This window comes from Gobius niger (assembly GCF_951799975.1).
Source record: "Gobius niger genome assembly, chromosome: 20".
Taxonomy (NCBI): domain Eukaryota; kingdom Metazoa; phylum Chordata; class Actinopteri; order Gobiiformes; family Gobiidae; genus Gobius; species Gobius niger.
The window spans coordinates 4,838,742-4,864,431 of record NC_136871.1 but is presented as its reverse complement, the minus strand read 5'-3'; the positions used below and the strand labels follow the sequence as shown (position 1 = coordinate 4,864,431).

General features: G+C 40.8%; 1 long non-coding RNA gene across 3 annotated transcripts; it reads right to left on the bottom strand.

Moving 5' to 3' along the window:
- Positions 1–826: 826 nt before the first annotated feature.
- Positions 827–24,885, bottom strand: LOC306980002. 3 transcript variants are annotated; one of them, XR_013793982.1, is made up of 3 exons: positions 24,686–24,885; positions 23,624–23,968; positions 827–902 (listed from the first exon to the last, which is right to left on the bottom strand). It is a non-coding gene; the product is annotated as an uncharacterized lncRNA (long non-coding RNA). The 3 variants fall into 3 exon arrangements; XR_013793983.1 differs by lacking the exon at positions 827–902 and adding an exon at positions 13,818–13,849; XR_013793984.1 differs by lacking the exon at positions 827–902 and adding an exon at positions 21,241–21,373.
- Positions 24,886–25,690: the final 805 nt, after the last annotated feature.

Sequence of the window (25,690 nt, the reverse complement as noted above, 5' to 3'; positions counted from 1 at the left end):
CCCCCCGATTATAATATAAACCTCGTCTTATAGGCACCACAAGCTGAGACTGGACTGTAAGGAAATTTGAAATAGGTCCTTGATGCACAGTGGGGCCAGCTTTAGAAACAAATAAAATTAAACAAATACAATTAACAGGACGCCAGCACAAAGACGATGGTGATTGTTTTTGGTATCAGTTAAAAGCCATGCCGCGGAGTTCTGGACCAAACTATACATCATGTCATGAGCCAAATCAAAATCTTGGGAGGAACTCAAAATTTCAGCACCTGTGGTTTAAAGGTTCAAGTAGCAAGCTCAATAATAACAATACTGCTCTTTACCTGGTCGCTTTCTTCGTGCAGATTTACAGAAGCACCATATAATGATCCCAAAGATCAAAAAGAACAAAAGAGCACCGAAAACTCCAGCAACAATCCAGCCAGTGGAAGCATCTAGAAATATATATATATATATATATGGCATTCTTCATTATATATCCTGTAGCTCTGCACAAACATGACACGTCAAATAATACATAGATTATCATGGATGAAAGGTTGGCCAGTCAAGTTTGATGACTCAAGCTTGTGCAAGAGGATTATTATTATTATTTTTTTTACAAGGCTCACCTTGAATGTGCACATCCAATGAATTGTTAATCTGGTGGTATATGTCCCTCTGAGTGGCCACACAGGTGTAGGTGTCACTCCTGGTCACATTCAAACGCAGTTCCACATGAAAGCGTCCTGAAGAGTCTTTGTGTGCCATAACATGTTTATCTGCAGCTGACAGAGAAACTACTTTTCCAGCACTGTTTCTCCACTCCACTTCAGGTTTGGGGACACCAAGAACTTTACACTGCAATAGCCACTGAGTATTTTCCATGTTGAGATGCTTGACATATGGCACAGGAGCTGCACCTAAAGAGAAATAAACAACGTTGTTGGCTTTATTAAGATATTTTAGGTAGAATTTTAAATATTACCTCATATTATAGCCAGGGTATTCTATTACATATTAAGTTATTGTTGAGACTTATGACTTGACTGACCTGACATTCCAAGCATCTATGATAACAAGGGACATTATACACATTGGTGGTATACATACATTTATACCATCATCTCTGTACTCACCAGCAACGTTTCTGATTTTTAACCGGTTACATACACCAGAATGTATATGACCCAATCTTTATGAACTCACCAACAAATGTTACTAATAGCTAGAGAACCAATCCATTTCATATTCACCGCAGAGTCAGGATTGGTCATTTCCAGGGCATTTCTATGTACATATTTCCCTTTCAAGTTAAACACTTTTTCTCATAAAAAACTTGACTATACACTAAATTTGAGGAATGGCATGAGGTGAGACTTATTCTTGCACTGACAGACATTAAAATTAGACACAGCCCAGTAAAGGAAACAAACGTTCACCGTCATGCCTGAAAATATTCCTACATAAGACAAGCGCAAATCTTCCGGGAGAAAAGTAGCCTATACTTCATCACCTTGAAAACAACATGCAATGTTTATATATTTATTTAAAAAGAAGAAAGAAAAAGAAAGAAAAAAAACAACATTGCTCGACAGATTCTGAATGTTTCGTTGTTTGACCAGAGGTGTTGAGGATCATCGGAGTCTGTAAAGGAACAAAAGGAACCAATCGGCATGGCTCTAGACGCACAATTAGCGTCACTAGCGCACTTTAGAGGTGCACCAGCCAATCACAGAGGCTGCTCTGCAGAGACTCCACAAGTGTTTGATTGACAGCAGCGTCCAGCCAATTACCAACCTTAGCCAATCTTACCTTTTGTATAAGTACTTTTTTTTTTTTTTTTAACAGGCAAAATACCTCTGTGTCCCTCCAGCCAGAACAAGAAGCCATCACTTACTTGAAATGAAGTGAAAAATTCAGATGAATACACTTATAAAGGAAGCAAGGCCTATTAACATTTTGCAACGAATATCATTATGGCACCCATTGGAAATAGATAACTTTTCTTATAAACCTATACATCTAATCTATCTGTTACATAAAATATATCACACCATATATCACCAAAAAAGTGATGACATGTTCTAAATAAATACATACAAGTTTCTCATTATTTATTTTTTTCAATTAAATGTATGTTATATCAGTGTGATTTTCAACCTTCAAAGAGTCAAGCACGTGTTAGACATGTGTGAAATGTGCTATTATGACCGAGAAGGAAAAATCACTTAACATAAAAGGCTTATTGCATTTGGACTGAAAAAAATACTTGTTTTGTGTGTAGTTTTCAAGTCTTTATCGGAGTTTCAATTGTTCTACAATAATGACTCTTAATTAAACGATGTGATTTCTCTCCACTCTGTGAACAAACATCGACTTTTGTCCTGACTAGCACTTTGAAATCCTGTCATCCCTAAACCGTTTGAAGTGTGTTCGCAGTTAAAAATATGATTGTAGGCAGAATCTTAATCTGACCATTTTCTTTGAACGTTCTAAAAGATTAAATCACCAACTGCAAGATAAAACACATGAATGGTATGATATTGCATTACATCACATACACAACCTTCACTGTATTAAAGCAAATGTGTTACTTCAGAAGTAAATGAAAATGTCTAAAAGCAAAGTCTAACGTAGAACAGACTGAGAATAAATTAAAAATAGAGCAGACACTATGAAGCCAAACAGAAGCTGTACATTCAACGGAAATAATGGAAATACATTAAAATACTCACCCACATTGAGCCTAATGTTAATCTGCAGTCTGTGTGGTTCAAGTAACACACAAGTGTAAGTGCCATTATCCTCTAAACGTGTGTTTTGGATTTTTATTGTGGCGTTTCCTGATTTAAGTTCTTCTATATAAAAATGTACACGGTTTTTGAATTGTTCACTTTGGCCCGTCCTGCCATGACCGTAGTAAAAGCCTCTGTCATAGAAAAACACTTCCTTCTTCTTTTCATCTTCTTCATTGTCTTTCTTCCAGTCAAACTTATCAATGTGCTGCCCAGAGTCCAGAGCACAAGGGAGGAGGGCATCTTCACCTTCTGACACAGTCACCACATCATCAGGTCCTACAACACAACATAAGACATACTGTATCTGGGACTTTTTTTAAGTTACTATTATTTATTTCATATTTTCTCTCTTTTTTTTATTTGTATCTCCAGAGGGAACATCCATGTATAAATATACAAGTATCATACTGCACTACATGCATGCACAAACACACCCCCCTACAGATCACACCCAAGTACACATATAAACATAGTCCTATACACATGGACATTGCCACCTATATATGCATATTTCTCACCACATAAATGCTCTAATGCATGTGCTTACACTTACAATGACTAAATATTAAAGTACAAATATAATACTAAAGTCAAACTAGGACCAGGTATAATCTGCACTGGGGTTAGTTTGGCCTGCTACATGTCACTATATTATATAAAGACCATAGATGGTCTTTGTATAATAACCATCTATGGTCTTTATATGGTCATTAATTCCTTAATCATTCTTAATTATTGCATCAGGGAAAGGAATTGTGTACAATGAAAAAAAAAAAAAAAAAAAAAAATCTGTCTACATTATTGAGGTCGAATGAACTGTGCATCCACGGTCCTTTTTTCTTTTTTTCTTCATTTTCATTTTAAGGATCTTTGGCCTGTATAAGCTCGATTGTACAGGAGAGCACATAGAGTATGGAGAGAGTCAGCAAACTGTTGCAGCTGTCACCTTAGGCTATCCATCTTTTTTTTATTATAGCAGTTAGAGGGGGAAAGAAATCAGTTCTTTAAAAAAAACATTTTTTACGTTCAACTGGTAATTACCCTGCTGAAAAAACAGCACAGACCAGCATGATTCCCTTGCTGGTCTGTGCTGTTTTTTTCAGCAGGGTAACCAGATTCACGGGAACATTTACATGCTCCTCTGAATGCAGTAGTTCTCAGACAGCCGATTCAGAGCTCTACTAGTTATGTATCGTCATGTAGGTTTTCGCCACTAGAGTTCAGTAGTCACACAGCCTAATTAACAGACGTAGAGAGGCGTGTAGTTAAGTTATCACTTTGTCACCAAATTTTGGCATCCACTATCCAGTCATACATCGCTGAGCGCAACTCGCACCGCAGAACTCCAACCAGGCCAAAATGTCGAACATATTGTAAAGTCGTCTATATCCTATCACTGAATACAATATGTTGCTCGCCCATTTTCGACAAAGTATTTAAGCGCTTTCTTATTGTTGGTAAATGGTTCACTGTAAATAACAGTATTTATTCATCTTTTCGCTAAATTAAACACTGTCTTTTTATTAATTGAAACCGGAAGCGCATCCATCACGTGACCGCTTTATGCTAGTTTAAAAGAGCTAGGCCCACAGCCTCAGTCCAGAAGCTGTGGCGCAGTAGTCGGGCCGTGGCCTAAGCCTTGTTACATCTGGGACGTGTAAGTGTCGTTTTATCTGTTTGTCCATTTTAACTTAATCCATAGTACGCTAAACTATTTTATTCTTTATTCACAGGGGACCTATGTTTACCCTTTTCTTTTCTGTACTATTTGAGCTCGAAATAAACTTTGAAAAGCCAACTGATTCTCCCTGGTGATTTCGAGGGGGCAACAAAATCTTGGTGTTTCTGCCCGGTTGGATTAAGTTTGTGGATGACCTGGATCGCTACCGTGGATTGTGGCTACCGGAGCGCGTGTGTGGACTATATTCGTGAGTGGAATACGCTACGAGAGACGCCAACACGAAGCTATCACGGAGCTAATGCTAACGGGAGCGAGGTCAAGGAAGACGACACAACCCACCGCAAGTCACGATCAAATCCAAGGTAAAAGACTTTCCAACCATGCCAGACTTTAACGAACAAGTGTCTGAATGGGAAAATATGCTGGAAGAAATCGAGGGAAAGCTAATTGCCTTACCTGCTTCGGAACTTCTTAAAATATGCACTACACTTGAAATCAATGTTGAAGATGAAGATAAAAACTCACCTCGCAAATTGAGAAGGCTAATTCTGCAGCATTTGGAGTGTGAGGATGTCACGTCGCTTGAAGATGAAGGAATGTCATTGTTATTGAAAATAAATGACAGAATTGATGAACTGAGAAAAACGCTGTCTACGTCTGGTCCCACGTCGCCACGCCGCCCTCTGGCGGACACAGCTGGTACTGCGCCCAGCAACACGGAACCTGTGGTAAGACCACGCACCTCTGCCACCACGCTTACTGCCATTAATAATTTGACTGAAAGAACTCAAACTGTTGTTCACCCAATGTATAGAAAAGACTTGAAAATTAATGGACAAATTGGTGAACATAATCAAACGGATAAGCTGGGATATGCAAGTTTAGAGAGACAAATTACAAAAGCATTAAAGAAGGGATATGATGAATGCGAAATTATTGACGCAGTCCTTCAAGCTATTATTCCAGGAACAAAACTGCGAAGTTATCTGGAAAGTAGAGATGATTTGTCATTGAAAGCTCTGAAACAAATATTGCGGACTCATTTTGTTGAAAAAGATGCTAATGAGCTGTACCACTCCTTAACTCGTGCTGCACAAGATCACGGAGAGACTCCAGTCCAGTTTTTAGTTCGAGCTATGGACTTGAGGCAACAGATACTCTTTGCTTCAGAGAGATCAGACACTGGCTTGAAGTACAGCCCAGAGCTCATCCAAAATCAGTTTTTGCAAACCATACTTACCGGACTTCAAGATGACACCATCCGTATTGACTTAAAGCCATATTTGCAAAAACCGAGAGTAACTGATGAAGTTCTGCTGGAGAAAATGACCGCCGCCTACAACCTGGAAATGGAGAGGAAGGGCAAGCTGTCAAGCAAATCCAGAGCCAAGGTGTTAGCGGTGAGTAAAGATCCACATTTCACTGATTCAGAGAGCAGCAGTTATGACAGTAACTCTACCAGTTATAAAAAGCAAAAGTTTGAAAAACGTGACACATTGATGGAGAAAGTAGACCAGGGGAACAAAGCAATCTGTGAAGCCATTCAGAATCTCACCACTCAGCTGTCAAGCCTACACCAGCCACCCGGACAACCACCACCATGGGGACAAGCCAGCCACAGCTACAACAGACCACCACCAAGGACACGCCCCAACCGGCAGTGTCACCAGTGCCAGCGGACCAATCCAGGGGGGAAATGCGACCACTGCTACAAGTGTGGGAGCATAGACCACTGGGCCGTTGGTTGCCGCAGAGCGCCTAGGAACACCACAGCCTCCACCAACAAGATCGAAACCAGCGTACATCTTGGTAAGAACACAGACATATTCTGCACCACAGCGCCCCTCACTGGTAAACAACATCAAACTGCTAAGCTGGTGGGAAGGAGGTGCCTTGTTCGAGCCACAATGAACAATGTTGACACCAAAGTGCTGTGGGACACTGGTTCACAAGTGTCCATTATTGGAGATGAGTGGAAGCAGAGACACTTACCCCATGTTACTGTGAGGCCTGTGGAAGAGTTACTGGAAGAAGGAGGGCTGGATCTGTCCGCAGCAAATGGGACAAAGATTCCATACCAGGGCTGGATTGAAGTGAAGTTTGCACTGTCACAAGATGCTGTTGCTGGGATGAGTGATGAACCAGTAGTTGTTCCTATCTTAGTCGCCTCTACAGATCTGGAACGTCCTATTATTGGATTTAATGTAATTGAGGAGCTGGCTTTGGCAAATGAGGGTCTTGGAAGCTGTTTTCCTTCTGGTCACATGGTAAGGAGATTTTGTTCAGCACTTGATGTGGGTCAGGAAACTGCGAGGGCTGTTCTAACTGTTTTACAGAAGCCGTCACCTGAAAACAACCCCCACATTGCTCGTCTGGGAAGAATGCCAGTTACTGTCCCAAAGAGGAACGCCATCCAAGTGCAATGCAACTATCTACAGCAAGGGTTGCTCTGTGGAACTCACGTCGTGTTGGAGCCTAACCCGGAGACACCGTGGCCCACAGGACTCAAAGTAAGAGAGCAGCTCATTCAACATCAAGAGAATACGAGGATTAAGGTAACTGTTGAAAACACAACAGACTGTGATATTACTCTTTGTGGCCGCACAACGCTTGGCTGGTTACACAGTGTTGATGCAGTTTATCCACTAGAGCCCAAGTCACCAGAGGGCAGTGCCACATCCTCACCGGAGCAGCCCAGTCAAGCACCACAGAGGGAGCCCTGGGTCCCGCCTGTAGATCTGAGTCACCTCTCGGCAGAGCAGCAGCACAGAGTTCGTCAGATGCTGGTGGAGGAGGGTGACGTGTTTGCCAGAGATGAGTGGGATGCTGGTTGTATCACTGGTTTGCAAATGGACATTAATTTGAAAGACTCTGTTCCTGTCCAGAGAACATACAATGCCATACCCCGACACCTGTATCAGGAAGTCAAGGCTCACATTCAGGATTTGTTGAGTAGAGGTTGGGTTCAAAAGTCCTATTCCTCTTACTCTTCACCGGTAGTCTGCGTCAGGAAAAAGGACGGCACTCTCCGGTTATGCATTGATTACAGGCTGCTGAATGAGAAGACCTGGCCAGACCGTCATCCCATCCCCAGGATCCAAGAAATCCTGGAAAACTTGGGTGGAAACTCCTGGTTCACCGTCCTGGACCAGGGCAAAGCATACCACCAAGGCTTCATGAGCGAGAAGAGCAGACCATACACAGCCTTTATTACACCATGGGGACTCTATGAGTGGACCAGGATCCCATTTGGCCTCTCAAATGCCCCGGCTGCTTTTCAACGCCACATGGAGGGATGCCTGGGAGATCTGAGGGATGAAGTCTGTGTGCCCTATCTGGATGATGTCCTTGTTTTCAGCCGCACATTTGACCAACATGTGGAAAACGTCAGACAAGTCCTGCGGCGACAGAGAGCCTGTGGGATGAAGCTGAGAGCCGAAAAATGTGAGTTGTTTAAGCCACAAGTAACGTATGTTGGTCGTGTGATCTCTGCAGAAGGATACAGGATGAACCCAAGAGAGGTGGAGGCAGTAAAGGCGCTCACGTACCAGACCCCAGCTACAGTGAGGGAGGTGAGGAAGCTCCTGGGATTCTTGAGCTACTACAGAGCTTACATCCAGGACTTCTCCAGGGCTGCAAAACCACTGTATGAGCTGCTGGCAAAGCCCAAAGGTGAGCCAAAACACTGCCACAAAAAGGGGACAAAACATACAGGTGCTCAGCTCCCACCCTCCTCTCCGGTTCAGTGGACAGAAATACACAGAGCAGTTTTAGAGACGCTTGTGAACCAACTTACAAATCCACCTGTTATGGCATATCCAGACCTCGAGCAGCCTTTCATTCTCCATGTTGACGCCTCAGAGCAAGGGCTCGGTGCTGTGCTGTACCAGCGACAAGATGGCGCACTGAGAGTGATTGGCTACGGATCCAGAACCCTGACGCCTGCAGAGAAGAACTACAAGCTGCACTCAGGAAAACTGGAATTCCTCGCACTGAAATGGGCCATCACAGAGCGTTTCCGTGACTACCTGTTCCACGCGCCACACTTCACAGTCTACAGTGACAATAACCCACTCACTTACGTTACCAAGTCGGCAAAACTCAACGCCACGGGTCACCGCTGGGTTGCAGAGCTGGCAGACTATAGATTTACACTCAAGTACAGACCTGGAACAGCTAACACAGATGCTGACTTTCTCTCTCGCAGACCTAAGCCCATCAAAACCATCATGCAGGAGTGCACGGAAGAGTGTGAGCCGGAGGTCATGGACAGCATCTGTAAAGCAGTCAAAAGCAGCCAAACAGGTGAGATCAACTGGATTTCTGCTGTCACCTGTAATGTGGATGTCCTACCACCAGATGGCAGTGCTGTACCACCCCTTCAGCCCTTCTCCATCCAAGACATCCAGGCCCAGCAGAATGCAGATCCAGCCATCCAGAGGGTCTCCAACCTGAAAAGAGAAAACACTTACCTGAAGTACAGAGACAAAGCTGCAGAGAGTGAGCAGGTCCGGGTTCTCCTGAGAGAATGGCCAAAGCTGCAGCTGGGTGAAGATGGACTCCTGTGGAGGAAGACCAACAACAGGCTGCAACTGGTGGTGCCAGAGCCCTTGAAGCCCCTGGTGTACAAGTACCTCCATGAGGAGATGGGACACTTGGGTGCTGACCGGATGGTGGCCCTGGCCCGAGAGCGCTTCTTTTGGCCAAAAATGAGGCAGGAGATGGAGCACTACGTTACACGTGTCTGCAGCTGCATCAAAAACAAAAGGCCCAACAGAGTCACAAGGACACCACTTCAAAGCATTGAAACTTCTGCACCATTCGAGATGGTCTCAATAGACTTTTTACATCTGGAGAAAAGCAACGGGGGGGAAGAGTATATCCTGGTTTTAGTGGACCATTTCACTAAATACGCTCAGGCCTACGCAACCAAAGACAAGGCCGGGAAAACTGCTGCCAGAAAGCTGTTTGACGAATTTATCCCACGCTTTGGGTTTCCATCCAGGATCCACCACGACCAAGGGAGAGAGTTTGAGAACCAGCTGTTTCGGAAGCTCCAGGAATATGGTGGTATTCAACACTCTCGCACTACACCTTACCACCCCCAAGCTAACCCTGCCGAACGTTTTAACAGGACTCTGTTGAGTATGCTGCGGACACTGGAGGAGACACAAAAGGCCAGATGGAAGGAGCACCTCAACAAAGTAGTTCATGCCTACAACTCCACCATCCACGAGGCGACAGGGTACTCCCCTTTCTTCTTGCTTTTTGGACGTGAACCAACCCTCCCAGTTGACCTCTTGTTTCCCAAGAAGCTCGGTGACGCAGAGAAACAGACCCCTGCTGGTTATGCGGAGAAGTGGAGAGAGGCAATGCAGGAAGCCTATTCCATTGCCCTGACGAACATGAGGAAGTCTGCAAAAAAGGGCCAAGATTATTACAATCAGCGCGCCTGGAGCTCCACGCTGAACCCGGGTGACCATGTATTGGTGAGAAATCTCACGCCTCGAGGTGGTCCGGGGAAGCTCCGCAGTCACTGGGAGGACACTGTCCATGTGGTGAGGGAGAGCAAAGGCCCTGGAAGCCCTGTCTATGTGGTTGAGCCTCTGAATGCTGTAGGGAGAAGACGGGTGCTGCACAGAAACTTGCTCTTACCTTGTCCTTACCTGGTTGAACCAGCGCCTGTCGTCCCCAACCCTAAAAGGAGAAGCAGGAGAACCAGAACGTCGCCAGGAAGAGGGACAAGTGTTAAGTGCAACATCCAGCCTGCAGGTACAGAGAGCTCTAGTGAGGAAGACTACCATCTCGTCCTGCCACCCCAACCCGCTCTTCAGCCGCTCAATCCAACTGCCAGAGAGTTCCAACCTAGAGTCCCCACTCCAAGACAGCCGGAACAGGGAGCTGCACCTGCTGAGGAGAGAGCTGAAGTGGTGATCCTGATCCCAGAGGTTGACTCTGAGCCGGAGCCAGAGCCAGTACAGGAAGCGGATTCATCTGAGCGAGAGGCATCCTCCTCTGACTCCTCGGAGGGACCTGCAAGACCTGTCAGAACTAGACGGCCCAGGCGCTTGTACACCTACGACCAGCTTGGTGAGCCCACGGTCCTGGAAGTGCAGACCTGTCCTGTCGGTGTGTCCAAACCAGCGAGGGTCCGAGACGGCTTCTTCAGCACCTCGGCCAACCTATATCCTTTTTAATTCCCAGTCGTAATGCAGTAGTAACATGCACTTTATGTACCTGCTAATTGAGTTGCACTTTGCACTTTGCACTTTAAAGTATGTGGCTTGTGTGCAATAGAGATATGTGCAATAGTAGTAAATGTACTTTAATTATTGTTTCAGTAGTACATGCCATTTGTTTAGTTGGTTTGCTATGCTGCTACAAAATCTTGGGTAGAAGGTATTTTCCTTGAGTCAATTCTGAAGATTCTGGGGCCCACCAATGCTTCAACGGACTATCTACCCAAATACGGAAATGGACCTTTAAACCTGCGCGTACCGCCGTGCCAAAGGACTCTTGGATAACGGACACTATTCATTTAGCCTGGACTCTTTTGTGAAGTATTGTTGTGGTTCAAATTGTTTATTTACTACAATTTATGGTTTAAGTCAAGTAAGACCCCCCAGTAGGATTAAGGGAATGTTGGGTTAACATTATTTTTAGTGGGGGAGGGTGTTGCTCGCCCATTTTCGACAAAGTATTTAAGCGCTTTCTTATTGTTGGTAAATGGTTCACTGTAAATAACAGTATTTATTCATCTTTTCGCTAAATTAAACACTGTCTTTTTATTAATTGAAACCGGAAGCGCATCCATCACGTGACCGCTTTATGCTAGTTTAAAAGAGCTAGGCCCACAGCCTCAGTCCAGAAGCTGTGGCGCAGTAGTCGGGCCGTGGCCTAAGCCTTGTTACATCTGGGACGTGTAAGTGTCGTTTTATCTGTTTGTCCATTTTAACTTAATCCATAGTACGCTAAACTATTTTATTCTTTATTCACAGGGGACCTATGTTTACCCTTTTCTTTTCTGTACTATTTGAGCTCGAAATAAACTTTGAAAAGCCAACTGATTCTCCCTGGTGATTTCGAGGGGGCAACAAATACAATGCCAATAAGGTAACTAACTTATGTGAGCCAGCTGCCAACATACACCCAGGCTATTCCTTCTTTTTGAGTAGCCGGTACACAGTTCGTTAAGCTATTGACATTAAAGGCAGGGAAATGTGCTTACTCATTAGTTGCGCGGATGAGAATCCACCCCATGGAGACAGGAGGCAGAGAAGCAAGAGCTGCTTCACACCGTCTTTGTGGGCCTCGCTATCAGCTCGACCTGGAGCAGATAGTTTCATATCTGAAAATGATTTCCTACAGCAGCGGCGCAGCCTCTTGTAGATAGTCAGCGTCCTCGAAAAGAAAACGTCACCACTGGTCGTTTATGGTTGTAACCCCGATTTACTTTATAAGAAGTCTGCAAAAACAGCGCCCCCAATCTCCCATAGAGGGTATGTAACTTTCCTTTATGAAATAGCCTGGTCTCTAAAATGCGTGTAAATGACACGCGTGTCAAGTGCACATTTAGTGTGAGCCTCTATTTTTTAGTAGGCTGCTTGAGTCAAATTATTTTAAAATAACATTACTCTCTTGCTTGAGTAAATAGTTTGGCTATTTCCCCACCTAATAAAGCACAAAGAAATTACATTTTGGAATGAATCGCACTAAAAATGTATACCGGTAATTCCACATTCACGTTGTTACACTTTGGTACCGGTCCAAAGTAGACCTACCCAGTATATTACACTCTGTCTAACGCTACAGGCTGCACTTCTGTTGCACTGGTCATGTCACCTCAATATATTATGGGTGGCACTTACCAATAAACTTCCTACAGTATAGGCTGTGTACATTGCCACAATAAAAAATCTGGACAGATGGCCCATGGGAGTCATTCTGCAGATAGGGTTGAATCAGTGACAGTCCTTGCCTGGTCGGTGCACTCTGGGTGAAGTCTCTTCAGCACCCCTTACTCAAAATTAGGACAAATTGCATCTTCTCTCATAGTCATATTTATTAGACTTTGACTTCTTCACAAAAGTAAATAGGTAGCAATATCAATTACAGGCGGTAAAAAACACAAAATACTCATTTTGCACAATATTTTACAGAAATTTACAAGAGGCATAAGACCATGCATAGTTTATTAAAATGATAAAAGTAGAGTCTCTTTGAGCTGTTGCCACTGGGTGTTGCAAATGTGTTTCCTTGTTTTGCCTGCATATAAATTGGGAGAGGGGGTTATCTACAAGAAGTATTTTGATGAACACACTGCTCATCTTATACAAACCTTTTCAGTTATCCACAATTGCTACCAGCAGCACAATTGAAAAAGAGCCACCACAACAAGCAATCTGGAGGGGTATTCTTTAAAAAAAAAAAAAAAAATAAATAAATATATATATATATATATATATATATATATATATATATAAAGAAGCACATGTGTAAGTTTCCGTGTGTTGGTTCAGATGTCACACTCAATCCAAAATGAGTAATAACTGAAGAACATTTTAAAAGTTGAAATTATACTTACCAAAAGTGTGTTTATTCTCTGAAACACAAACAATACTTGTATATGCATCATTATTGTTTTTCTTGAGAGCAAAATTAGACAAAATACAATAGTCTAAATATAACATACCAACTACAAATAGCTTAATGTGTGATTTCTGAATATGTGGGAAGTGACAGCTGAAACGTCCACTGTCACTCTTCTGCGTATTGTGGATTTTGATGGAGGCGTTTCCAGACTTGAACTCATGCTGAAAAAGTGTCAGTCGTCCTCTGAACTGATCATCTTCCTTTGCTTGACCCCCATGGTATGAATAAATTTTTTTGTGATCTTTCCACCAGCTAAATACCATTCTTTGAATGTCCTCTTTGGAGTCCAGGGAACAAGGAAGTATTGCGTCATGTCCTGCCATCACAGCCACAGAATCTGACGAGGGAAAAAACAACAAAAGACAGATAACCCCATGCAGATTCTTTCATGTACACGCTTTACCAACTTTGCATTGCCCGATTCCATCAGAACCCTTACGTTGAATGTGCACATCCAATGAATTGTTAATCTGGTGGTATATGTCCCTCTGAGTGGCCACACAGGTGTAGGTGTCACTCCTGGTCACATTCAAACGCAGTTCCACATGAAAGCGTCCTGAAGAGTCTTTGTGTGCCATAACATGTTTAGCTTGCGCCGAGTGGCAAGTCGAAAGTACTTTTCCTGCACTGTTTCTCCACTCCACTTCAGGTTTGGGGACACCAAGAACTTTGCACTGTAAAAAACTCCAGGCTTCTTCCTCGCCAATTGGCTTGACATGTGGCACAGAAGCGGCACCTAATTTGAAAAGAACAAGAGCAAAGCTTAGCTAGGCTGTACGAACTATGTTGTGAGTCTACATAAACCTATAAACATACTAATTCAGCCTATTTTAAAAGTTAATATTTTGACACTGCCCTCAGTACTCACCTGCTACATTCCTGATCTTTAACCTGCTGTGTACACCAGAATGTATGTGACCCAAAGATCAAAAAGTAAACTAAAAATACATACATAAGTAATTTGGTAAGTTGGTTAGCAAGGGGAACACATTTGATGATACATAATCACAGTATTGACAATTTCCTGCACCAATTAGGCAGTATGTAAGTTATAGGTAAGCTGTTTTATTTCATTGTTGATGTTGTTGCTGATATGACCTCGATCTTTTAGTAAAACAAAGAACTATATAAATGTTAGTAGGTATGGCTATTTAAAGTTACTGACAGGTTGTTACAACCTAAGATGTAGCAGATTTAACTACGCCTCAGAAAAAAAAGGGAATCAAGCAGCATGGCTGCATGAGATGCAGTCTGGCACTTGAGAACTTTAGAGGTACATTAAGTTAACCACAGTAGCTGCTCTGCAAATGTGTGATTGACAGCTGTGTACAGACACTGGAGAGTCCAAACATTAAAGCTGTATGAGTTAGTTACCATCAAAACCACGTCTATGATGTAAGCCTAGAAGTGTGGACTCCAACCAGCACAAGTAATTAATCAAAAAATATTTGAATCTTTAGACAAATACATTTAAAACGCAAGCAATAGGCCTAACGATATTAGGCCTATTGCTTAATATCGTTATTATGAGACACATTTGGGAGAGTGTGCGACATGCGTGTGTGTGGGGTCCTTAAATCAATCCTAACAAATTCAATATATACAACTAACTAAAATAACAAACAAAAAAAGTTTCCAAAGTACTGCCCAAGTAATAAAGAATAAAAACAACAATAAAATAATGATTGTTTCATTTAAACTTCAATTGTCGATATTGAAACCATAAAGATAATCAAAACTCTAAAAGGCAAAACCATAAAATAACGATGTATAAATAATGTAAATAAAATAAATGAAAATATGTAACAGGTGTTACAGGTATGTAACACGCTATAAAAACCAAGAGAATAAAAGTGGGTCTCAAGATGAGACTTTAAACATTCCACTGAAGGGACAGTTCGCACATAGGGAGGCAAAGCATTCACACAGCTTGGGAAAGACCAGAGAAATCTTGGTCCAGCGTCTACACCACGAGCTGGAGCTGACCCTCGGTGCGTGCTCTTGAAATGAGACGCATACTATTCTGTAGGGCCTGTTCATTCTAAGATTTAAACAATGCAATTTTGAAATCAACTCTAACATTATAAAATTATTAAATTATAAACACAACATCAAAGCTATTTTATGTTGTTACATAAAATATATCACACCACCATGGACCACCACAGACTTCAAAAAAATGATAAAAGTTATTAATAAATACATACAAGTGTTTTCTTTGTGTATTTTATTTTCAATTAAATGTATGTTATATCAGTGTGATTTTCAACCTTCAAAGAGTCAAACACGTGTTAGACATGTGTGAAATGTGCTATTATGACCGAGAAGGAAAAATCACTTAACATAAAAGGCTTATTGCATTTGGACTGAAAACAATACTTGTTTTGTGTGTAGTTTTCAAGTCTTTATCGGAGTTTCAATTGTTCTACAATAATGACTCTTAATTAAACGATGTGATTTCTCTCCACTCTGTGAACAAACATCGACTTTTGTCCTGACTAGCACTTTGAAATCCTGTCATCCCTAAACCGTTTGAAGTGTGTTCGCAGTTAAAAATATGATTGTAGGCAGAATCTTAATCTGACCATTTTCTTTGAACGTTCTAAAAGATTAAATCACCAACTGCAAGATAAAACACATGAATGGTATGATATTGCATTACATCACATACACAACCTTCACTGTATTAAAGCAAATGTGTTACTTCAGAAGTAAATGAAAATGTCTAAAAGCAAAGTCTAACGTAGAACAGACTGAGAATAAATTAAAAATAGAGCAGACACTATGAAGCCAAACAGAAGCTGTACATTCAACGGAAATAATGGAAATACATTAAAATACTCACCCACATTGAGCCTAATGTTAATCTGCAGTCTGTGTGGTTCAAGTAACACACAAGTGTAAGTGCCATTATCCTCTAAACGTGTGTTTTGGATTTTTATTGTGGCGTTTCCTGATTTAAGTTCTTCTATATAAAAATGTACACGGTTTTTGAATTGTTCACTTTGGCCCGTCCTGCCATGACCGTAGTAAAAGCCTCTGTCATAGAAAAACACTTCCTTCTTCGTTTCATCTTCTTCATTGTCTTTCTTCCAGTCAAACTTATCAATGTGCTGCCCAGAGTCCAGAGCACAAGGGAGGAGGGCATCTTCACCTTCTGACACAGTCACCACATCATCAGGTCCTACAACACAACATAATCACTTAATTCCCCAGAAACAAAATCAAAATTGTTCAAAATTCAGATAACCAAATAAGTAGTAAAGAGTAATAACAATGATCCTTTGACCCCTTATTGACCAAATCATATTACTTCTTAGGACATCATTTAATCCAACTTGTTTGATATATTTAAAAAAACAAAAAACAAAAACCCGCTACCTTGAAGAGGGCATTTTGTCAAACTGCAGACTTCAGCAACATACAGTATGCAGGCGATATTCTCTCCACTAGAGGTCACTATCGGCTCTATACAGCAGACAGGCCTCTCTGCAAGCAGTCCTGAAGCCTCGTCACTCACTGCACTGTCTCCGGTTTAAACTCGTATCCTCATTTATAAGGACGCATACAAGCGTCGAAGATGAAGGCAAATCATCCTTCCGCCTCGAAGCAGTATAAATATTTAGCCACACCTAATGACATCACTCAGTAGTGCGAGGTTCTTTAATTATATATTTTTTCCAGTTTGATTTGTTTATGCCGCAAACAAATGTCCCTCTAAAATCTGTTGTTTAAGACATTTTGATTTGATGAATCAAGACAGATTAGCCTACAGAATCACGAAACAAAAAGAAATCAACTCCACTGACCAAATGAAAGTTGGGTAAATAAAGTAACATCATAGTAGCTTGCAATGCCTTCCACAAGGAGGACATGGATGAAAACATGTGGACGAGCTGGTGCCAAAAGGGCCCTCAGTGACATACTATAATATTCCTTCTGTAAAGAAAAATAACCTAAATAATCACGCGTATGAAGTTTATATTTTTCTTACTCGATTGTTGCGCCGAGTTGGATCCAACGAAAGGAGACAAGAGGCAGAGGAGCGGAAGCAGTTTCATGACCGTGTTGAGCGAAGTGATAGCCACTCTTCTGCAGACACCATTGAAGTATGCAGGCATACGTAAGCGCAGGCGCTTTTATAGCAACACTGCAGCGTCATTACGCACAGGTAGTAGGCCGTATGCCCATAGAGCAAGGACCACCTCAAGGACCTCGTGTGGCTCTGGTGTGCCTCTTTTGAGACTGATGGAAACACATTATGTGGGTTATTTACAGAGGTGGGTAGAGTAGCCAAAATATTTGCTCAAGTATAGGCTCTGTTACTTTAAAACAAATTTACCCAAGTACACGAAAAAATGGTGGCCCGAACAATTACTCAAGTAAGATTAATAAAGTAGCCTACTTGTGCGCACTGAGTAACTGTTTGATCATGTCGCAGAAGTGACAAAAATGGTGAGCAATAAAAAATGATTTAATGATGTGAAAATGTGGTATAAGGAAATACCATAAAACTTCTAAATAAATTATGAAGAATTAAATGAACAAAACATAAAACACATATATTTTATGTGTCAAAATAAAGATTTGTGATTTGTGTATTTTTAACTTAAGTAAGAGTGCTTTTAATATTAGTAGAAAGTACTGTATGAAAAAACTACTTGCAAAAGTACAATTACTTCAAAAAGTTACACGTAAGTGTAACTGAGTACTACCCACCTCTGGTTATTTACCTATCGCTTGCATAAATGCAAAACAAGTAGCACATTCTAGTGTCTGTGGGTCATATTTGTTATCTATTTTCATTGAGTTTGGGCATTATAATACTATAATACGCAATTTCAGATGGTAAATTATGTGCAACATGCCCACAAATGGCGATGTGAATTGGCATGAGAGAAAAAGATCGATAAGCTGTCAGTAAATATTTACTATTCATTGTTTCCATAGATATTAACTAAAGGCAGCCAAATATGAGATTTAATTAGGTTCTCATTCAAATCCATTCTTTGATTCCCCACTGACAGCACTTTTCTTTTGCTTTAATTAAAATAATTTGCCTCCAATAGGCAGGTTCTTTTCAACTTCTAATGCTATGGTTTTGAAAGTGTGCTGCAACTGCTGGCATTAAGTATAACAGTTTTTTTACAGTATCATCAAGCTATTTATACTGAAAAATATCAAGGTTATGGGGTATATAACTTTGTAAAATCTTAACAGAATATGATAGACATTTTTAAAAATGTTAGTACTGTTGACACAGTATGTGTTATCATTTTTGTTGAAAATGCTAGACAATATGTGCAGTTTTCCTTTTGTTATCCCAAGCTGGACACTCGAAGAACAAAACATTACAAATGGAAAAAAACAAGAGCTATGAAAGACTGAAAGCAAGTTCCTTTATTCACAGTTTGAGGTGCAATTCGAAGATGCCTAGTGTTGGCCCTATTATAATGTTTTTAAACAATGCAGTATAGACCTATTCTCTCTTTGCACAAGAAAAAACAAAAATCATTGAGGCATGGTTGGTACTGGCATTTGACCTGCACAAATGAGAGAAGAAAGGTTAAAGTTTACAACATATATATATACGCGAAATTGGTGGAATTGGTTTGAAAACAATGTTTACTATGAATTTTGTTTTAGAAGAAACTAACCAACTGACCTTTTAAGCAGCGTCTCTTCAGCTTCTGGAAATTGGCAAGAGTGAACCCAATTAGGATTCCAAGAACCAACAGTGAGACTACAATGAATATAAGAGCAGGTACTGTGATAACCATTCCAGTCTGTTCTGTAATATAAAAGAAAGGAGTCATAGTACAAAGGCAAACTAGTACAGTATGTATTTGAACAAGAGACAGGATCAAGGCACTCAATATTCCTTTTTTAGATTTATTTCAGAAACGGTGCAGTGTTGACTTGTTGGTGCAAATGAACATTAGACATTTTACACAAATCAATCTACTAATGTCAGATTTTAGTGGCGAAAATTTTCCCTCGTTCTCCAGTGAATGAACGGACGTCACGCTTAACAAAAAATGTCAATACAAAGGAAGTGCCGATCTAAAGCAAAAAGATGCAAAAGTGGGTGGGGTGTAATAAGGTGAATACGAGCGATCGCTGTTATTTTTAGCTTCTGCAATTTCGCCAGATGTTTTGGTGAATGGTAGGCAACAGCTGATGCAGACAGGCCTCTAACTCGGTTTTATAAAATGATAGATCTGTTACAGCGCAAGAGAAGCAGTGCCCTGTTGATGGACATTGTTTTTGCTGATTATAGGATTTTAATAAAAATCAAATATGAAAATGTAAAATGCCTACCACGGCCAACGAAGTTTACCACATGTCACAACAGAGAAGCAATGACTCTTTTTGCTCCACTGGCAGTGCAATGTCCTCCAGTTCAAGGAAAAATGGGGCACAAGGTTTAGTGGAGGATTATATTGGAAAAAAGCAACGATGGGAACACTAAAACTATTGAAGCTAAAGCACCAGTCTCTTGTGAAATCGGACAAGTCCCAGGAGCTACATTAAATGCAACACAATAAAGGCCCACGTGGACTAGTCCACTAGTCTAAGTTCTCTTCTCATGTTAATCTAGTAATGAAACAAATATTTGTGTTATTGTTTAGTTAACTAGCTAGCTAAACCTACAGGAGAAAGGCGGCTCACAGACCCCCAGCTGCTTCTAGCTACAGTGGCTCTGTCTCCCCCGCGTCTGTGTTTATTCAGCAATGTAACATACAAGTCATGATGCCCTGTGTGCTATCAGCACTGGTGAGCGCTAATCGAGGCACAGTAGCGCAGCGGTTTGCGCGCGTGCTTTACAGGTAGAAGGTCCAGGGTTCAATTCCCACCTGGACAGGGCCTTTCTGTGTGGAGTTTGCATGTTCCCCCCGGTGTCTGTGTAGGTTTCCCCTACCACTAAAAATATGTACAATAGGCCAGGATGAATGATGTGTGTGTGTTTGTGTGTCTGTGTGTGAATGCATTGTGGTGGTCAGGGACCGTTGGCCCAGATGTGTGCAGCCATGACAGCATTTCTGTCAGTCTCCCCCAGGGGAAGCTGATCATCACCGAGTATGGAGTGATGTATAATTGTCACATGTTAAGTGCTTTGTGACCATGTCTGTGAAAGGCGCTATGAAGTTCTTCTTTTTCTTCTAAAGCACCCGTGGCTGAAATATCACCGTGTGGTAATATCCAACCATTTTGTATTTTAGCTTTGAAAGGGGAAAAACACAACGTGCCCCACTTTTTTTATATGGCAGGAGATTCAAAGAATGACGGATAGCAACGGTTGCTCTGAGGTATGATTCTACAATGATCATTTTGGAACGGGGTTTTGCAAAACACACAATTAATTTTAAATGTCCATGACACAAATGTATTATACTCTGCAGCTACAAAAAGTAGGTTGCATGAGCACAGACTAACTAAATGGTTTGGTACTGCTTTTTAAATAAAGTAACATTCACTGAGGTTAAACTAATGGTGTCAGTTAGAACAATGAGATAACATACCGGCTACCCGGAGAATGACAAGAGATTTCTGGATATGTGGGAAGTGACAGCTGTAACGTCCACTGTCAGTCTTCTCTATGTTGTGGATTTTGATGGAGGCATTTCCAGACTTTAGTTCATGTTGAAAATGCATTAGTCGTCCCGTGAACTGTTTATCTTCCTCCACTCTGCCTCTGTTGTAAAAAAATGCTTCCTTATCATCTTTCCTCCAGGAGAACTCCTGGCTCTGTATGTTTTCTTTGGAGTCCAAGACACAAGGCAGAATTGCATCATCTCCTTCAGACACGGCAACAACATCTACAATAGATGAGAACATAGGGGGACAAATTAGTTATTCATTATTATTGAAAATTAAAGAACCACATTGATTCATAATTCTAATTTTACAAAACACCTTGTTTGTTCACATGTTAGCTATTTCATTTGTATTCAATCACCTTTTTACCCACACATTTGTATAATGTTACCTGGAATGCTCACTTCTGTTGTATAATTGATCTGGTGGAAGATTTTCCACTGGGTGACCACACAAGTGAAGTTGTCACTTTTGCTCACATTCAGTATAAGTTCAACATGTGAGAGTCTGTTTTCACTTGTTGGATTGTGTTTAGCAAGTACTTCTCTGGCACTGTTTCTCCACTCCACTTCAGGTTCAGGGACACCTTGAGCTTTGCACTCCAGTAACCTCCAGGTAATTTTGTCACGAACTGTCCTGATGTATGGCACGCGCGCTGCCCCTGTGGAGAGGAGAGACGATCAATAATGCCAAAAACACTTGGCTGATCTATCTTAAATGTATTGGCTCAGGTCTAAAAATAAATAGCCCTGTATTTATTTTGTAATGACACACACACGCACGCACACACACGCACGCACGCACTATTATTTTTCCTCTTTTATATAGAAGTAATTATAGATTATAGAATATAATTTTATAGCCTACCGCCTTTTCTTTACTCACCAGTGTCGTTTCTGATCTTTAAACTCTTGTGTGTACAAGAATGCATGCGACCTGACTAATGCAACAACATATGTTAGCCTTTTGTTTTTGTTTTGCAAACAAAATAGCGTACTAGCTTGCTCGAGGTCCCTCACTGTAACGCAATTCTTTGTCATTATAACATGGATTATTCAAACCATTGTAATGCAGATGATCCATTTTGATATTTACACGGTAAACAACTCCACACATAACATACAATATAGAAGGGTCTTTAGAAAACGTTTAGAAGAGGCGGGCGCACTTATTGGGTTTATGATGAGGGTATGTTCCGATTTCGTTTACGAGATCACTAATAAGCTTTTAAACAGTAGTCTATCCCAAACTAAAGTAATGAGAAATGAGATAGTTTGAACTGAAGTTTCACTAATGTCTATGACGACTTGAACTGCTTGTTGCACATCCAATAGAGCTGCGCGGTCTGCAGGACAACACCTGCTGAAGGTCCCCCAGGACCAAAAGCATAAAAGCAATGCTTCTTTTAGAGGGCCAGCCACTTCAACAGTTTGCCTGTCGAGATACGTGCCATTACTGACCTGCCACTGTAGCTAGGTGGAAAACGTACCTGTCGAAACCTATTTTTAGTTGCTAATTGCACATGGCCTATGTAATTTATGTTTGGTTTCAATTTTTGTTTTGTGTTGTTTTTAGTACACTGCACTTATGGAAAGCACTTTGGCTCAGCAGGTGCTGTTGTAAACTGCTATACAAATAAAGGTTGATCAATTGATTGACTGTTTGTGTTTGTTTGTTTGTTTGTTTGTTTGTTTGATTGTTTGATTGTTTTTTTGTTTGTTTGTTTGTTTGTCAATGGGGTTGAGAATCATATCATCGCTAGATGGAAATAAACCAATCAGCGTTCTTAATTCAAGTTCTGTTCTGGCCAACTTAAGAAGTGCACCAGTCAGCAACAGAGGATGCTCTGCAGAGTCCACAAGTGTTTGATTGACAACCGATTCCAGCCAATAGTGAGGTTCATCGTCCAAAAAAAATAAGTCACAAACACAAACACCTACTGACCATAATGTATGTCTAATTTCTGATTAGCCCTCAAGGATACATTGAATGTAGAGCAAAAACACAATATATACTTGACTAATTCGAATATTACAACATTATTGTAAATATACATCTATATTTTTGTAACTGTATATTTTAAGAAATACATTTATTTTAAAAATTCTCTGTAAACAACTAGCCATAAACAGTAGTTCCTATAGTCAGCCTCAGTCTTTATGGCAGCAGTGTGTTTTCAACACAACTCAACACATTAGGCAATATAACACTTTAAATACTCTTTTATAGCTATAAATCGTTTATTTTCATTATGTGACTGTCACCAGATGTGCCTCAAATGTAGAATATGTGTTAATTCTGATTACAAGAATCTACAGCGCAGCTTTAAAGATGTATTTAATTTTGAATCCAACCTTCAGATTCCTTTTTATACAATTTTAAGGTTTTCACCTGCGTCTTGACCTTGATAACTAAGTTAATGTTTAAATTAAAAGCAAAACCCATTCGCTCAGAACAAAAGCAGATAGATTTGGTCCAAATAATGTTTTTAAATAATGTCAGGTACTAATAGTTTTAATGTGTTAACAATTAAAAATAACTATGAAAAGAAAACACAAGTCTGTCAATTACAATTCAATGTGCTAAAAGATTAAAACACCGCCTGTAACAGAAGAAAATAAAACATGGAGAAAGTTTTGATATTTGTTCGATTAAACAGATTGAACATGGGGGTATACATTTTAAGGGCTGAGTGCCAACAATGCTGATCAAGCATCACATGATAAAAGTTAAAGATAAATGTATAAATTCAGAAGTAACTTAAACACTCTAACATAGCAGATTAATATTAATAAGCAAAACAAAGTAGCAGACAAATCATAAACAAGCAGCAAAACAGAGGAGACAAATGAAGCCAAACAGAAAGTGTGAATTCAACTGAATTTATTGAAATACTGTCTAAAATACTCACCAACATTGAGTCTTATGTGAACCTCCTGTCTTTTGTACATGTCTAGGCCTAAACCACAGGTGTAAGTGCCGTTATCCTCCAGACGTGTGTTTTTGATTAATATGGAGGCATTTCCTGATTCAAGTTTATGTTGAAAAAACTCAACACGGCTTTTGAATTGTTCGTCTTGGCCCGGAAGGCCATTACCGTAGTAAGAGCCACTTTTATACATAAACACCTCCTTCTTCTCCTCGTCTCCATTGTCTTTCCTCCAGTCAAACTCATCTATGCTCTGTCCAGAGGCCTGAGCACAATCGAGGCGGGCATCGTCACCTTCTGGCACATTCACTACTCCAGGCCCAGGCCCTACAACACAACACAAATGCATTATGAGTGATAATAAATATTACATAATATTCTTAAGTCTGATTAAACGGGGGAAGACAATGAGGTAAAAGCAGATCATGTAACCAATTGTTCACTGCACTACTCATGAAAATGACCTAATGTGAAAAAAAAGTCAAATGTCTGATGATTCATTCATCACTCAGTAAAAAACAACAAATGGTTTAAGACGTCATGAGGAAGAGGTTTTAAAGTTGAGCGTGTTTCAGTACTTCTCAAGAAGGCTTATTAAGTCAGAGGTTAAACTCGAAATGATGTAGTTTTAAAGTCTATTGACTGGCTATTTCTGCACCTGCACTGGTCACCTCTCACCACTAGAGGTCTCCAAAATCCACCGCATAGACCTTAGCCAGGCCTGATGCTCGATTCCCTCTTCCCTCTCCTTCCTCCTGTGTTGCCAACAAAAAGTTATGAGTCACACCTAATGACGTCGCTTCGTAGTAGCCATGGGCACGCAGGCATCAAACCATCCATATTATAAGCAGTTTATGAACTAACAGCTTAACTATCAGGACATACATAATCATTAGAGTACAGGACATTAGCCAAACAGTCGCCTAATAACACAGGCTGCAGGTGTCGAAGCAGCTTCCGCGCAAACAAACAGTTCTATCCACACAGGCCTCGTTCTGAGCCAACACGAGCCCACTCTAAAGATCCTGTGAGAGTTTTTCTTACTGATTTCCTGCGCAGAGGTGCATCCAGCCCACAGAGACAGGAGGCAGAGCAGCGGGATCAGCTCCATGTCTGACATCGCGGTGCACAGTGTCCCCGAGGACCACGAGGAGCAAAGTCACATCTGAAACACTTTCGATTCTCCGCAGCAGCCTCTTATCCTGTCCTTCCGCCTCCACTACGACTGCTGCGTCACACACACGCACGGGCACGAGCACAGGCACGCACAGGAGCGCAGCTGTAGAGCGCACTCTCTCTCTCTGACACTGCACTTGTCTCTTTGGCTCAAGTCCAGGAGCTTGAAGAATAGACCTTCATTGTAACTATCCACAACCATTCACAATGTTCACTTCATGCTCACCAGCCATCAGCTAAAATTAACTGGGTTAGAAAAAAAAAAGAAATACATTTGTGTGGGGAAAAAAAAATCTTAACCGATGAATCAGAAAATGTCATCATTTTTAAAATAGTGAACTTAGTATCAGATAATAAAAGTGCCTGTATGTAGCTTTCATAAATTGTCACCAACACATAAGTTTGTAAGCACAGCTGCTTTGTACCAAAAAATGCACAAATGCAAATTATGATACAACCAACAACCCCCGTCTCCCCGATTGTGGACAGACACCAGGACAGAAGACATTATAACAAAAATGTGTCTGAAAAAAGTATTAGCCAAATATTGACCTGACTGAGCAAAACCAATGTGATTTTTTTTTTATCAAAGACATCAAATGTGTCCTAAATCTGCTCGTAAATCTTAAGACACTAAATTAGTTGTAAACCAGTGTAATAAGTGGTTTATATGGTAAAAACAAATAACAAGTGATTTCAGTAGAGCTTATGTTAGGTCGCTTATCTTGAAAAACGTCTAACATGCTTCTACTTAAATTTATCTTCATTCATCAAAACATACAGTACCAATTATTATTCAAAAGAAAGTTGGACCTGAATGTGTCTTTCTCCTTTGGCTGGTGTTAAGCAGTTTACAAAGTGGTTTTGTAGAAC